The sequence below is a fragment of the Arvicola amphibius genome, chromosome 4, assembly GCF_903992535.2.
Source record: "Arvicola amphibius chromosome 4, mArvAmp1.2, whole genome shotgun sequence".
Lineage (NCBI taxonomy): Eukaryota > Metazoa > Chordata > Mammalia > Rodentia > Cricetidae > Arvicola > Arvicola amphibius.
In genome coordinates this window covers 91,835,885-91,852,553 of record NC_052050.1, presented here as the reverse complement: position 1 = coordinate 91,852,553, position 16,669 = coordinate 91,835,885, and the positions used below count along the sequence as shown (strand labels likewise).

The 16,669-nt window shown below is 48.1% G+C and overlaps 6 non-coding genes across 6 annotated transcripts; 2 read left to right on the top strand and 4 right to left on the bottom strand.

The window, feature by feature from the left end:
• Window positions 1-506: 506 nt before the first annotated feature.
• Window positions 507-578, top strand: Trnap-cgg. Its single transcript has one exon. It is a non-coding gene; the product is annotated as a tRNA-Pro (tRNA).
• A 137-nt stretch (window positions 579-715) lies between these two features.
• Trnak-cuu lies at window positions 716-788 on the bottom strand. Its single transcript has one exon. It is a non-coding gene; the product is annotated as a tRNA-Lys (tRNA).
• An 11,225-nt stretch (window positions 789-12,013) lies between these two features.
• On the bottom strand, window positions 12,014-12,085 carry Trnap-ugg. The gene has a single exon. It is a non-coding gene; the product is annotated as a tRNA-Pro (tRNA).
• A 917-nt stretch (window positions 12,086-13,002) lies between these two features.
• On the top strand, window positions 13,003-13,075 carry Trnak-cuu. Its single transcript has one exon. It is a non-coding gene; the product is annotated as a tRNA-Lys (tRNA).
• Window positions 13,076-14,786: 1,711 nt separating this feature from the next.
• On the bottom strand, window positions 14,787-14,859 carry Trnar-ccu. The gene has a single exon. It is a non-coding gene; the product is annotated as a tRNA-Arg (tRNA).
• Window positions 14,860-16,377: 1,518 nt separating this feature from the next.
• Window positions 16,378-16,450, bottom strand: Trnar-ccg. The gene has a single exon. It is a non-coding gene; the product is annotated as a tRNA-Arg (tRNA).
• Between the last annotated feature and the right edge of the window lie 219 nt (window positions 16,451-16,669).

The window sequence follows — 16,669 nt, the reverse complement described above, 5'->3', positions numbered from 1 at the left end:
CAGGTAATACAGCTGCTCTAAGGGCCCTTTTAGGATTCCTAGCGTCCTGCCAATACAGACACCAGACCCTGGGACTGAACCCTCCGGATGCAGACAAAATTATATGGTTGTGACCAATGGAACTGGACTCCGGGGGAGTGAGGCGCTAATCCTACATATTTATCCAACTGCCTGAGCTGCCGCAGCGTCTCCCAGTATTAGGCATCCGGCGGGACTGTCTGGCCATGATTTGGGGAGATTTGGGGGAGAGGCTTGTTTTAATGGACGTTCCTTGCCTCCTTACTGTTCTCTGGCCAAGAAACCCAGCCTCCACAGCGGTCTCAGCCACCGGGCAAGGACTTCCCCAAAGCGCAGCTTTTCTCCGAGGTTCGGGCTCCTTCGGAGCTGGTTCTGGAGTAGACTGCCAAACCTTTATCCCTACCCCACAACCCAGGCAGGCAGCGGGAACAACTTATTCGGGAATGAATATGGGCCTATAAGGAAGTGTTAGGAATACCTAGCTGTGTGGCTCGTTGGTCTAGGGGTATGATTCTCGCTTCGGGTGCGAGAGGTCCCGGGTTCAAATCCCGGACGAGCCCTGGAGGGGGTCCAGTTTCCCAATGTTTTTATTTGCCACATTTAGAATTCGGTCAAGTTAGTGTTACTGGTTTCAAGTTAGTGTTAATTTCCTTATTCCTTCCTAAAGGAACTAGGGAAACTAATGACAAAAATACTGCGCCCAACGTGGGGCTCGAACCCACGACCCTGAGATTAAGAGTCTCATGCTCTACCGACTGAGCTAGCCGGGCTGCTGTACAGAAGCTGTCACTGAATTGGCTGGGCTGTCTGAGGAGCCGCCCGCTGAGACCCGTTATTCTAGGTGGGGTTTTTGTTGTTGTTTTTTGGGTTTTTTGTTTTTTTTTTTTTTTTTGTGAATTTGCGACCAAAATATTTCAGAGTGAAAAACAGTGAGAGCACCGGATCGCTTGGCAAGAATCTCAGACTCGTGGGTCCGGGAAGTACACCCTGGATGGACAGAGACGCTGGGCCGGGCTGCCGCTGGGGACCAGTTTGTGATCCATCGAGGCCTGAAATCTCGAGTTTTACTCCCGATGGGCACGCAGGTCGTCTGCGCCAAAAGTTATAAGCTTCGCTCAAAAGATTGCACCGTCTTCAGAGACCAGAAACTCGAAAGGTGCTTTGAACCCGTGAAGTCCATGTCAAGGACTCTAGGTCCGTGGAAACATGGGGGCGTGTGTATCCCTGCAAAGGTTCTTGAAGGATGGGTCTTCTCTCGGCCTCTGAGAGTTCTCTGGATCAAACCCAGCAGGAGGCCACAGTATTCATTACCCACCTGCTAGGTAGAGTGTGTGAGGGTGGGGCCTTTTTAAGATTTATTTATTCTTTGACAATTTCATGTATTTATGTAATGTTTGTTGGTCATTTTGTCGTCGTCCCCCTCCAGACCGGTCCCCCATTATTCCCACAAAGCCTACCTCCTATTTTCGTGCCTTTTTTTTCTTGCATGGTTTTTTAATTTTGGTTTTGGCCTGTTACCCACTGAGCTTTAATAGGCTGCTTGCAAGAGCATGGGTGGAGGGTGAGTTTCTGAAGCATGATCCCCCCACCCCAGCAACAACTACAGCTACAGCCCCTCGAGGAGGTGTGAGGGTCCTCATGAGTGAGGAAGCCAAGGGCTGGTGTTTGGCAGCGCATCCCTCTGTGTTTGAGCGCAGTGTGCGGGGTCGGACAAAGGCAAGAGCACCCATTAGTTTCCACCGCTGGGGAAGCAGGTACTGCCGCTTTGCTGTCTGTCTCTGCATGGTTGCAACTCAACCTGGACTACTAAAAGTAGGCAAGACAAGACTGCTGAGAAACTACGTCAGGGTAGAAGGGACGGATGAGAATCTCTCGCAAGACTCCAGAGAGCTGAACACCTGATCATAAAGTCAGGAGAGGGGTGTTTGCACCAATCACAGCACACCTCACATGCAAATGAAGGCTTGCGTTTGCACCAATCACAGCATTTTCTTTAGGACTAACCACAGTAATCCCTCTGCTAGATTATGAGATGTGCTTGCTCCAACCTTTCTGGCCCGGGATGAGTTCACGCAGGTTTATGATTGTAAAAAGACTGGTGGAAACGGAAATAGCCCTGGCTGAAGCTGCGCCCTTGGAAACTGAAACAATCAGCTATGGTCAGCGTTGTGTGGGTTCTGTAAGGATTTCAGCTTGTGTTACAGTCAACGGGTGCCGCTGTGGGAGTCTGACAGTACTTTTGCTCAAAGCAGCTAGGGCAACAAGGGAGAGTCTAAGAATTGCCAGTTAGGAATTCGTATTGCTCCACCACTAATGTCTTTGCTTACTTAAAGAACAATGAACATCAGAAGAGGGGCTTACATAAAGAATCTAGTTGGCACGGTGGAGCGCACCCTTACTCCCAGCATTCTGATGTCACAGGCAGGCAGATCTCTGTAAATTTCAAGCCAGCCTGGTCTACATACAAAGCCCAGGCCCAGTGAGACCCTGTCTCAAAAAAAAAAAATTCATCATTCACTAATTGCGGTTTTTAACAGGGCTTCAACAATACTTACCAGCTGCCCAGTGTCCCGGGTAGAGTTACAGCTGCTTTATCTGTCTCAGTTTTACCATCAGTCAAAATGATTGGACAATCGGGCAGCACTAGATACTTGGGTTCACTAAGCCAGGGTGTCACTCACAAGCAAAGGGAGACAGGTAGGTCCCTCTGCTTAGGACTGGACCCAGGATACAGCTCTTTTGAGCGCATTGTCCCCTAACTCCAAGGCTGGCAGGATGAGTCCCCTCTAACTTCATCTACCCTGTTCATTTGTTGAGGCAAGGGTCCTGCTCTTGTGTAAGAAGACGCTTTGGACTTCTGGTCTGCTAGCTGTGTATGGATGGATCTTCACGATAATTTAAAGTTCCCAGTTATGCTGGACCAGGTGTTTCACAGTAGTAACCCCAGTCCTTGGGAATCAAGGACAGTGTGGGCTGCATAATGAGTTCCGGGCCAGCCTAAGCCACAGTGAGACCTGTCTCAAAAAATAAAGGGACAAACTCATTCTCGGCTGCCTAGACAGAACACAGGAGGCCGTCACAAAACAGAACAAAACAGAAATCAACAACAAAGCAACGCCTGGACTAGGTGACAGAATTTCTCCCCCAAAATATATGTATAGTCCAGGTATGGTGGTGTGTGCCATTAACCCCAGCACTCAAGAGGCAGGGGAAGGTGCTTCTCTGTAAGTTAAAGGCCAGCTTGTTTCAAAACAAACAACAACGACAAAAACCTCCAGGTTACTTAGGACCTCACAGTACAGGGGTCTTTAGAGATGTAATTAGCAAAGTTGCGTGTGTGGCGTCTGTACTACTACGTGTACTACGGTACTATGCCTGTAGTGCGGAGCCTGCACTACAGGACCATTCCCGAGCTGGGCAAGGGCCTGGAGATTTAAACACACAAAGACACACAGACAGAGACACGGGTCATCCTTGAAACAAGACTGCCGCCCTTTATTGTGTACCAGAGTCGCTTATATATGGACCCTTAACTGATAGCCACACCCCAGTCAAACCCACCAGAAACCACTCCCCTGCCCATCAAGGACTCCTGAGGGTCTCAGGCTTAAAGTAGCTGCAAACACAGAAAAACAAGTTGTTTTGCTCAGAGCAGCTACAAGCATAACAAGTTGTTTACAGGAAATTCAGGGTCTGGGTCCACCACCCCCAACAGAGTGAGGCCGTAGTGAAATGGAATGAGCCCTCATCCAATGACTGAAGCAGAGATAAGAACACAGTGGGGAGAGACTGCTAGGCTGACAGAGGCACTAAAGACTGCATGGAGCAGGCTTTCTATGGGTCACCAACCCGCTCCCGAATCATGACACGGAGACTTATTGTTAGTTATGAATGCTCAGCCTTATCTTATGCTTGTCCCGCTAGCTCTTACAACTTAAATTAACCTGTTTCTCTTCATCTACACTTTGCCTTGGGGCTTTTACCTCTCTTTCATTCTGTATATCCTAGTCCGTATCTGGTTGGCTGCTGCCTGGCTAACTGGCCCCAGGCATCTCCTTTTTCTCCCTAGTTCTCTCCCTCTTTTCCTTCTCACCAATCTAGAGCCTAGAGTCCCCCTCTTATTTATTCTCTCTGCCCATTAACCCCACCTGTCCCTCTACTGGCTAGCTATCGGTCATTCAGCTTTTTATTGGACCAATCAGGTGCCTTAGGTAGGCAAGGTGAAACAGCAACACATCTTTATATAATTAAACAAATGCAACCCACCTTTACATAGTTAAAGTAATATTCCACAACATAAATAAATGCAATATATCTTTGCAGAGTTAAAGTAAAATTCCACAATTGCAGACAGCAATGAAAGTCTGAGAGAGACAAGGAAGGGTCTTCCTTGGAGTCTTGAGAGGAAGCAGACCTTGCAAGTGTCTTAAGGAAAAACTGCTGGCTTCAGAATGGCAAGAATACCTTTCTGTTTTAAGCCACCTACTTTCTAGTTATTTGTAACAGCAGCTATAGGAAACTAATCAGTCCACCGTAGATGTTTTGGAGTTTTCCTGCAAAAGCTGTAATGGTGTATGAGATCTATATCAGACAAATGAACTCTCTCTTAACCTTAGAACACTGTTCAAATTTCCATTAGTGCCAGGCAGTGTGGCTCACGCCTTTAATCCCAGCACTCAGGAGGTAGAGGCAGGTGGATCTCTGTGAGTTCGAGGACAGTCTGGTCTACTGAGTGAGTGCCAGGACAGCCTGGGCTATAGAGAAACCCTGTCTTGAAAAATAAAACAACAAAATTACTATTAGTGGGTTTTTTGTTTTTGTTTGGTTGGTTTTGGAGATGGGTTTTTGTTTGGTTTGGTTTGTTGATTTTTTGAGACAAGGGTTTGTGTGTGTGTGTGTGTAGTCCTTGCTGTCCTTGAACTCACTCTGAAGACCAGACTGTGCTCAAACTCACAAAAATCTTCCTGCCTCCTGACTGCTGGAATTAAAGGCCTGTGCCCCGACACCTGGCTCAAATCATTATTGGTGTAGATGATTGCCCTCCCGTTCTTACTGTAAGCAAAGATACTGAAGATGGGGCCATGTGACTCCCAAATTAGCAACTCCCAAACTCTCCATTGCTGCTCTGGCTGCCCAGGGAAATGACTTGTCTTTGTGGCCAACACAGCCATCAGGGACAGTCTGCAGAAACTTTAAAACTAGCTGCTGATCACAACTGATTTGACTGGGTGTAAAGGTGTAACCTCAGCCAAACCTGTTCCAAATGGCTTGGACCAGACTTCCTGCTAGCTCACACCGAGGTGAACTCTTCATAACCCTGTGATCATGGCCACCTAGTCCAGAGAAGCCACGTTCCCCACAGTCTGAGAGATGGTTGTGGCTGGCCCAAAACACAAGCCTTGATGGCTGTGGTTGGTGCTAAAGAAGGATGGTTGTGATTGTTGGAAACAAACCCCTCTACTTGCACATCAGGCTGCCTCCTTTGGCTGTTGAGTCCACTTGGAAATCACTCTTACAAAAGGCTGCTTTCCTATGCTGCTTCCAACATCTGGCCTAACGCAAGGCATCTCTCCAGCGGTTTTGGTACCTTTTAGTAGAGCAGGTTGAGTTGGTAAGACAAAGAAACACTAGCAGACAGCGTAATCGAGTTACAGGAACAGTCTTCCCAAAGGAAACTAGCAGCAGACAGAACAAGAACAAGGGGAGGAAAGGCATGGGGTAGATGGCGCAGAGCCGGGGTTTCAATGATAGACAGGCCCAGTCCTGGAAGCTGGCATGAGGGCTGGAACACTAGAGGGTGCTACCTCATGCTCTTACAGGTCTCAGCTGCCAACATAAGGGGACAAAAGCTACCAAAAGCTGGGGCTCGAAGAGCTCATCCTCACCTACCCACAGTTTTTGAGTAGAGCAAAGCCCAGCATGTAATTCAAAACGCCTAGGACAGTGAGCATAATTGGGTTGCTGGATTTTTTTCCCTTGCTTTTTTTTCCTGTTTCTGTTTCCCAAATGCTGGAATTATAGGCATGCACTGCCACCCCCAGCTACAATTATAGGTGTGATCTACCACACCCTGCTTCCTTAGCCTTCAACTTCCCTAACGTTTCCCCTCAGGGACGAATTCGTTAAGGAAGAGAACTGGGCATCCATGTCTGCTCCAGAATCCTGAGGGGGCGTCCAGGTCTCCTGGACTGGAGGAGCTGGGGCTTCTGCCAACCACACCTGCTTGTGAAGCAGGCTCCCACAGGAAGTCCAGAAAGGCTTCCGCATGGCCCAGGCAATGCAGGCTGTCTGACGTGATCCCCACGTCGGACTCCAAAACCTCACAACCATCCATGAACTTTCTATTCACCACCAGACAGAGCAGGATGACAGCTGCAGCATGCTGCTGCTCTTTGGGACCCAAGAACCCAAAGCCCACTCCCCCGCCTCCCAGTGTCTCTGGCCTGAGGTAGTGGCGGCAGGAAAAGACCCACAAGTTCCTCTCTGGTGCAGACCTCAGTTTGAGCACAATAAGACACCGGAGCGCTGACTGGGGAGGCCCAGAGGGGTCCTGGACCCAGAGTTGCACAGATCCGGGTCATGCACATAACCACTCTTCCAGTTCTTCCCCTCCAAGCCCGAGGCCTCTGCACGTGGATCCTCCTGATAGTCTCTGAGCTGCGGACACATTGCTCAAGAACCGAGCCTTGAGTCGGTCAGGGAAAAACTGCGGAGCGTCAGTTGGTCAGAGCTGTAACTCTGCTTTGGATGTGGATTCAAGTCTCAATACGGGCTTGGATCTTTTGCTTTCACAGTGGAGAGCTGATACCGTATCCCAGAATCCACCTGAGTCTTAGGTAATCTCTGCTGGTGCAGGTCCTCTGTTGGGTCCCTAGAGGACAGGCCTTTGCACCCCCACTTGATCTGTTTTGCACTCTTTAGGTTGGTTGAAAACAGGAACAAAAACAGGAACAATCTGTTGTTTTCAGTAATGTTTCTAAGGATGTTTACCCCTAAGCCATTGAGTTACAGTGATGAGCTTCCTGCTTTTGCTGGTTTGGCCTCCTCGGCTGAGGGCTATATGTACTTGTGAGAAAGTGGAATAAACGGCTTGTCTGCAGAACCTGAAGTTGTGCTGCGTGTTAATCCCGACGTCCCTCGCTCAGAAGAACGACAGTTGCTATGCTGGCGCAGCAGTCCTCAGGCTTCTCTCCCTAGTGACTGAGCTTGACTTAGATGTACCAGTTGCCTCTCTCCCCCTAAACCAGCCCACTACTCACGTGGGCAAGGCCAGCGTCCTGAGCGTGTTAACGTCTGAAACAGAGGGACACATTTGGCTTGTCTTTCCACAAGGTCCGAATCTACTGAGTAACAATAATGTCACAACCTACGTTGATTTTCTCACCTGCCCTTTGCATAATAGTCCTGATGTGGCTAGATAATTGGATGTTAGCAGTCACGGGTTCTTTCAATTTCCAATTTTCCTAATGAATATTAACTCTGAGATCACCCATTACAGTTCTCACAGTGTGTGTGTGTGTGTGTATGTGTGTGTATGTGTGCGCGCGCGAGTTCAGAAAGGCTATCCCAGAGTCAGAGATGGAGAACCGAGGCAGTGGCCAGAGTCTATAGTAGACCAGCCACGTCCATCCTAATGAACTGCAGTCCAGTGTTGTCCAGGCAGAGACAGCAGGTAACCAGCCATTTGGAATGATATTTTGAAACCAACCAAGTGTAGCAGGCAGCAGAAACTGCACTGGAGCCTTGGAGGCGGAGGCAGAGGTCCCTCACTATGGCAATCCCTGGACAGAATTCCTAATACGTGGCAGGGTGGGGTGACTAGCCAGCATGACCACCACACTTCAGTCTCGGAGGCTCCTTTTCTGTAGTCCAAAATGAAGAGCTTCATCTATCATGAGTGGTATGATTTAATACATCGCAGGTGTGGTTATCTACTCGTAGAAATACGTTGTCAGTCTGCCCCCTTGTGCTGGCAGACAGCCATTGTTTACTTTATAAACAAGATATGGAATCATTCTTAACATTTATGTTCAAAATGAAGTAACTCAGATCAAAGCTCTTGCTTTATAAAATGGAGTCACTCAAGGCTAAATGTAGTCTGAAAATTGATGTTTTATACAACCCGTAATAACCCAGAGCAGGCCCGGCCTCTTCTCAGAAGTACCCCTAATCCTGTGTCTGAGTTGGAGCCCCAGATAGAGCGGTTTGTGGGTAGAACCTCAAGTCTAGATACACCACTCTCCCTGTGCGTCTCTAGGCCCGAGGCTGCTTCCCTGAGATGTGGCAGCCAAGCGGAGCCGAGGAGAATGACTCCTCCAAGGCCAGCAAGTGCTGCAGGAGGCACCCCAAGCTGAGAAGTGTAATCTGCTGAGTTTAACGTTAATTCCAAGGCTGTATTTGATCGTCTATGGGGGACCTCCTCCCCCACTGACCTGTAGGCTCAGCTCAATAAAGTCTACCATAGGATTTGCCCATACGGAAATATTCCAGCTCGTGTTGAATCTTGTCTGTCTGTCCCCAGATGAGTGTGGTGTCTCACTCCCTCCTTGGCGGCCCTGCAGTTTCTACCATGTCACCTCAAAGTGGTGCTAATGACACAGGGGTTCCTAACCCTGGTTACTGCTGAAGAGACTAAGGACAGCCATCTTGTTCCGACTCCATTTTGTGTTCTCTGCAGCACTTCTCTCTAGAGCCACATCTTCATATCACTTCTGAGACTCCCACGGCCTTGACCATGGTCCAGATATATCAACAACAACAACTGAAAGAACCAGAATATATGTAAGTCAAAAACATTTGTCAAGCTCTGTCTAAAGTAATAGCTGTGGTCTACCGGGAATGAAGGGTTCCAGGTTACTCTGGCCCTCCTCTAACTTCAGTCCTCTTTGCGGTTTTTTTGTGATAAGGTTTCTCTGTGTAGCCCTGACTGTCTTGTAACTCTCTCTCTAGACCAGGTTGGCCTCCAACTCACAGAGGTCCACCTGCCTCTGCCTCCTGGGTGCTGCAATTAAAGGGGTGCACCACCAGTGCGGGTTTTACCTTTTAAAACTCTGTACCCCCGAGCTTAGGTATATCAGATATTTACATTATGATTCATAACAGTAGTAAAATTACAGTTATGAGTAGTAATGAAATAGTTTTATGGTTGGGGGGTCACCATAACGTGAAGAATTGTATTAAAGGGTTGCAGCATTAGGAAGATTGAAATTGGCTTAATCAGTTTCATTGTCAATAACTTCCTATGGATCATTTCAGTTGAGAGCTGAGGAATCCCGATACCTCGGCCCATCCAAAAGCTGCAACCTTAGCTGCTCCCAGCACCAAGGAAAGCCCACTTCCTAGATCCACACAAGAGCTCTACAGCCTGGCATGAGAGCCACAGCACTGGAGGGCACCGCTGCCATTGCTCCCACCTGCCTGGGGTCTGGCACCTCTGCACACGCTGAGGTTGCAAGAGTGGTCCAAGACCAACACCTGAAATTTAATAAGATTTAAAACCTGTCGTGGTTGCCCAGGTATGGTGCTGAGACCCATGATCTTGGGGTTGTAGGGGAAACCCATGTTGGTTGTCTGACCTCTGAGTAATTGTTGGCATTTGGTGTATGCTATCTACTGAGATGGGAATCAGGCACCGAGGGCAGAGAGGTGGCCAGCTTCTGCTGGTGTTTGTTGCAGTGTGTGGCTGTACACAGCCAGCTCAGAGCTCCCGTGAGACTGAGTCTGTTGACCTGTCATAGCCACCAGAGTCCTGTTCCTTTGGTTTTGGTTACACAGCGAGGGGCTGGGGCTGCCAGCAGAACAGTCTGCCTACAGTTGTGAAGACCAGCTTTGGTTAGGAGTAGAGAGGCCTACAGTTCCAAGCCTCGATCATCATCCCAAACAGCATCTGTAATACCAAAGCACACCTGTCAATTCCCAAGGCAATTACCATTCCAAACCCATGCAGCCTGTGGTCTCTCTTAAAAAGAAAGCTTAGTTGGGGTTTGAACCCAGGACCTCTACTCAGCCTAAACAATAGTCACTCCCCTAAACCAGCAAGTCATGGGGCTCACGGGGCTCTCACAGTCTCAGGTGAGTCTACTATGCCCTGTGCTGCTCCATCAGCAACTGCCTCAGTTTCTCTTTTATGAATATCCCCCCTCCCATCATTTGTCAGGCAAAGGTTTGATTCTGTCCTCCAAAATGAAAAACAGGAGGGCAGAATGACTCCAGGGTTGAGAGCAGTCAAGTTGAAAGGTCTCTACAGTCAATTCTGTTCTTCCCCACCACCCCAGTGAAACAGATTTGGGGACGCACCCAGCGAGGCTTCCTCTCACTCAGTTAAGGATTGGATCAGAGTTTGGACTCCCAAACCTTCCCTAGGACATAGTAGGCTTCCAGACCCAGTCATGTTCTGAGTCAGACTGGTTGAGGATTAGAATAGAACGCAGAGGCAGCAGTAGAGAGGAGGGTAGGGCAGGCCTGAAGAAGGGAACACACACCTCAAAGAGTGGAACTTGCCAGCGAGTGGGGAAACAGTGGCTTTCTGTTAAAGAGTAAGATTCTTATGTCAGGTGGTGGCGGCACACTTGGGAGGCTGAGGCAGGTGGATCTCTGGGTAGCTAGGACTGATTCACAGACAGCCCCATCTCGAAAAATAAAAATAAATTTAAGAAATCAGGAATAAGTCTTTGAAATGTTCTGGCCCCCAAAGCTTCTGACAGAAAGCCTGATTGTTCATTGACACTGTCATGCCTCCCTGTCGTCAGACCACCCTGTCAGGGGTCAGGGAAGGTGAGGCCTCCCCAGGCAACCTGAAGGTCTATGTAAGAAACCTGATGGTTTTAGGGGATGGAAATTCAGGAAACATGCCCCAGTACCCTGGATTAAGAGGAGAAACCTGGAGCCAGGCAGTGGTGGCTCACACCTTTAATCCCAGCACTCTGGAAGCGGAGGCAGGTGGATCTCTATGTATTTCGAGACCAGTCTGGTCTACAAGAGCTAGTTCCAGGACAGGCTCCAAAGCTACAAAGAAACCCTGTCTCAAGAAACAAAAAAAAAAAAAAAAAAAAGAGGAGAAACTTGGGAAAGTTGGAGGCAAGGCCCATACTCTGTGCATTTAAATGGGCCCATTTTCTCAATTCTGGTACTTCGCTCTCTGGGCCTGGCTAACACAGTCGCGCAGGTTAGCCAACTTTCTTTTCTCCGATGTCACACTCTAAGTTAGTGTTCACTTGCCCCAGTCATCCAGAGTTAGATATCAGACGATTAGGACTAGGTCGCTCATATCCTTAAAACCTACGGAAATCATTAACACTAGCTAAACGCGCGGCCCGTTAACTCTCCTGGTCTCTTTCTTCTACAAAAATCACAATGCAGTTCTTGTTTATAAGGCAAACGCAGTTCCGGTCACTCACGATGCCACTTTCCTGCTCCCCTATGAGCAGCAAACCATCTTTTCGGTGCAGTCATCCTCTTTAATGACCTTGTCATACCTGAATTATCAAATAATAAAATCTAGTAAAACTGTAGGTTGCGAAAAAGAATCTGAGCCCGAGAGCCCAGCATTATCACGGAGGCCCCAAGGCTGAAGGCACCAGCCTCTGCTGCTGCCATCTCCTCCCCGTGGTTGTGGGAGGGCGTTCCCAGCAGGTGTTTCGGAAAACCCGCGTCTCCGGAATTTAACTTCGCGACCTTATGTCCCACGAAGAGAAACAATGTGCCCTGAACCAGGGCGGTGACGGTTCCTGTGAGACTTGATACGCGACACCCAGGGATCTGCGAAGACAGGGATGGCTGGCAAGGATTTGCCCTTGTTCTCTGCTAGGATCCCGAGTCTAGATCGCATGTCATTTGTCCTCTAACTGCGCCTAGACACCAGAATTGCAGCGGGCCAGAGATGTCTGGCAGAACGTATGTGGGAACAGGGGACCCAACCTGGTGCTCGTTGTTCTTGGATCCAGCACTTCGCTAAAATCCAGAACCTTCACTCTGCAAAAAAGGAAAAATGCAGCAAGGGCTCGTCCGGGATTTGAACCCGGGACCTCTCGCACCCAAAGCGAGAATCATACCCCTAGACCAACGAGCCACTGTGGCTGGTAGGCCTGGTGCTGATCTTTGGATACTTTAATCCGATTGACTCATCAAGACTATCCTTTAGTCCTACTTGGGAAGATTTTCCGAGTTCGTTTTTCTGTGAGTTCCAGAAAACCGAGGGAGGTACGGCACCGGCACCGTGGAGACGGAAGAGAAAGTTCCCACGCTCTCATAGTGAGTCAGATCTCAGCCCTGGGGCCCAGCACTCCACATGAATGACCAGGGACCACCGTCCTCCGGGAAAGGGAAGTCAGAGAGCTCGCGTGAGCAACGCAGTCTCATGATGGACCCCGGATTAGAAATTTCACCCCAAACAGAATCCTAGTCTAGAACCTCGAGAATGAGACGAGATTGCCGCCTCCTGGTCTACCAGTCCCCGCAAGCTCAAACATCAGGGGAAGAGCAAAGGTCCTCCAAAGAATCCGCAGATCCTGTTCCTTGGCAGCCCACGCCGGCCCTGAAGACCGACGCAACTCAGAGACCCGGATACAGAAGCCAGAGCTGGACTCGGAGTTCGGGTCTTCCTAAGTGAACCGCAGAACGAACGCTCCAAGCTTCACCTCCGAATAGCGTTTGGCAAGGGATTCGGTGCCCCTGTGGCGAGTTTGAAAACGCAGGCTCGCCCACTGTAATAAGATCGTGAAACCGATCTGGCCCTAAACAGGGGTCTCTCTAACATCCTCACAGACCTTGCACCTCCCCCCCCCACCCCGTGGCTCCCGGGAACGGAAGGGGCCACACACACGCTGGCCGTAAAGTTGTAGGAGGCTGGAGGAGTAAACCAGTAAACCCACTACTGTCTAAGGCTAGATACTGATCCTACAAAGCCCAAACAAGACCCATCTGTTCTAGAACCCTGGGGTTCTAAAGAATTCTAAGAGGCCTGTAGGGAAGAGGCTTAATATCTCCGCCCGGCTAGCTCAGTCGGTAGAGCATGAGACTCTTAATCTCAGGGTCGTGGGTTCGAGCCCCACGTTGGGCGAGCTGTTTTGTCAATGAAATCTGCAAACGGGCAGAAGTCTGTTTACTGCAGGAACTTGTGCTCATAGCTGAGTATTTCATATACAGCGCTACAGAATTAGAAACCTGTGGAGGGACAGCCAGGTTTTTCCCTCTCTTTTTATTTAAATTTTATATAAATTTTTTTACTTTACAAGTATATCATATTTACATAAAAGTTCCAGGTACAATACGAAGAACATTCTGGACCCTGTCTATGGACTCTGCTTGGAGAGGGGAAACACCTCCCTGGACTTCTTGAAACTCCCAAGACTAGGGGGTGATTCCACAGACTTCAAGAAGCTCGACCTCTTTCCATCCGGGACGGTGCTTCGAGGAAGGGAACTAAGAAAGGTGGGTTCTCCTGCAATGCAGCCTCTAACACACGAGGCCGACTCGAACCCCCGTGACGGCTTTGTTTTACCCATACGCGGATAAAGACGGGAAAGCACCAACACCCTCGTGCTGTGGGAACGGAGTCCTTTCGAGACTGTCTAAAACAAGTTTCTGGCAGAATCTATGGGGGCTCCACCTGTGCTAAGTGTCTGCTTTCCATTTTAGAAAGTAGAAATCATTGTGAAAATGTTGAAAGGACAGGGTCAGAAAGCGAAATAAATATGAGAAGCGCCCCCCCCCCCCCGCTATTTTTTCTTTCTTTTTCTTTTTTTAGCAGATTTTTAAAAGCAGGTTCCAATCCAGACTGTCCTGGAACTCGAGATGTAGTCCAGGCCGGCCTCTAAAAGACTCACCTGCCTCTGCCCCTCCCTAATGCTGGGATTATAGATGACCACCGCCATCCTTGTTTTGAACCTTTTTTTTTTTTTTTTAAGTAATAAAAATTATAAATTGTTCTAAAACAAGTGTGTCTTGTTGAAAGTCAGGGCCAATCTCAGGGTAAACTATTGAGAAAAAAAAAGTCAGGGCCAAACCCCCAAAGACCTTCGTACCTCCAAGACCTCCGTACCTCCAAGACCTCCATCTTGTGGCCACAGGATTGCTCTTGCTGAAACAGACAAAGTAGAATTTCACCCCGCACGTTGCAGAATCACAAGTAAGGGGAACCGGCAGCCTCAGGGAGGCCTTCATGTGAAAGGCAGCATTAATTAATTAATTTGGAAGGTTCCCTGGGTCATAATGCGTCAGAAACTTCCAATTTTACAGTAGATTAACCCTTGTATTTTGGGAAAATTTTACCCTAAGGATGAAGCCACGCATTATACAGATTTTAAAATACAAAATTATTATCTATTTCAAACATGTACTAAAGCTAAGAAAATAGTCTTCTGTGCTTTTGTGTCTGCCACTGAGCCACATATAGACTCTAAGCCCCAATCTATAATTTATAAACTAATCCGTTGTCATGGAAGTTGATCTCTAAATAATTGTGTTTATTTAAAAACAAAAACAAAACAATTTTGCCTTTAATCCCAGCTCTGGGGAAGCAGAGGCAGGTGGATCTGAGTTCCAGGCCAGTTTGATCTACAGAGAGAGTTAACAGGACAACCAGGGTTACACAGAGAAACCCTATCTCGAAAAAAACAAAAAACAAACAAAAAAGTTCAAACGAAATTATTTTGTAAACTGTTAGCTTGCTTTTATTTAAAAACACAACACTACCTCTAACTTTAAAAGTATGTCAAAAATCCTGTCTATACTTAACATTCGTTTTCCAGGTGTCTAAAACACAGCACTCTTACCCCGGGTGGGACTCGAACCCACAATCCCTGGCTTAGGAGGCCAATGCCTTATCCATTAGGCCACCGGGGCTGACGAGAAGGATAAAGTATGAATCCTCCACTAGTTTGTTTCCCTCCGATGTTTCCATGTCCCTTTAATGTGTGTACTACTTTTTCGCAAATCGCTGCCGTTTTGCCAGATTTTCGCGTCCATTCTCAGGCGAGGCTCTAACTCTGAATAAGGCCCCGGAGCACCCCTGGGATCTAAAAGGGGCCGCACTTTGAAGAAGAAACTGAAAACTACATCACTGGTTCTATCTTAGCCCATTGGTCTAGAGTGGGTATTACGTCTGTGTGCAAGGTGTCCAAGATTCAAATATTGAGTGTGCCCTTTGAACCGTGACGGCGGGTAGGGAAAACGTGTTTGCGGTGCAGGATACAGGAGCCGGCACACTAATACATGTTTTGCGGTGCCTTGCGGTGCCGATTCCCTGTCCAGAGAGAGTGCCCTGTGCTCGGCCTGTTTGGTCCTCTCCCTCTGTCTCTTTGACCAAATGCTACTTGATAGTGACAGATCTTCACTTTTTTGAGTATACAGCTGACCTATATGTTTTACTCGATATCCTCATCCTCAAAAATAATAATAATAATAATAATAAGTTTTTTTTGAGGTTGCATTCCAGCCCAGTTACATTTACCTTCATGTCCTTTTGACTCTCCTTTATCTCGAGTGTGTGTGTGTGTGTGTGTGTGTGTGTGTGGTGTGTAACTGATCTAACTTATATTTACAAGCCTTATTAAACCACTATAACATTAAAGAACAAACGACTCCGCACAGCTCCGTGCCACGTGAGCTGGATTCCGGCCCTCGCCTTTAAGTGGCTCTCGTGGGAGTTGCGGGGATGAAAGACGTTTCCGATTACACCGAATCCCTTGAATGGAGACACCCCTACACACACATCCCAGGAGAAATGTCAACTCAATCCTGGACATATTCTTGCTATTTAAAAATTTATATTTTTACAGGACCTTACCCTGGACCTGTAAGGAAACGGCTTGTTGTTGCTGCTGAAACAAGACTGGCCTTTAACTCTCCTGCCTCCAACTCCCAAATGCGGGGTGGGAGTTCCTGGAGAGGACACCTTCGCATCGTAAGAAACCTAATCTATTAGATTTTTTTCACGGATTTTAGAGCTGTGGACATATACATACCAAATTTACTGCTTTAATTGACGTCCTGTTCAGTGACATCAACTGCATCCACCACATTGTGCAATCAACCGGATAGCCTAGTCTTGTTTGGTCTTTGGAGACAGGGTTTCTCATCGTAGCTGCCTACTGAATTTTTTAATCCAAGTGTTTTTGGCTTCCTCTTGGACAACTCCCCACTCTGCTGCAAGCAACCCAATCTGGCACCTTTTGTTTTCCTTTCCCCGGGGCTAATTCGTACTGCTCTTAGTCACTGCTCATAGTCTAGTTTAAACTAGCTTCACCTGCAGATTACAAGCACGCTGGAAATAGGGCGTCCTCCGAGCCGTGGGGTGAAAAGAAAGCAAATCTGAAAATGGGAGAATTTTAAGTAGGTTTTGTAAAAATCGTAGGCTTGCAGCGACCACGAAGGGACTCGAACCCCCAATCTTCTGATCCGGAATCAGACGCCTTATCCATTAGGCCACGCGGCCCTACAACGGCGGGTATCTTAGCTCTCTCTATAAGGCAGTCTCAAGAACCTACTGCGCATGCTTACTTAACCGGAAAAAGGTCCCGCCCCTTTGGCTAAACTATTTAGTGAGAGCTGCTTGGGAGCCTTAAGTTTGAATCAGTATGAACCTTCCTGGGCAGTCCGCCAGCATAAACCCCTCCGGATCTGAGAGGCTCGTCTTTCTGATCTCCTCCTCCAC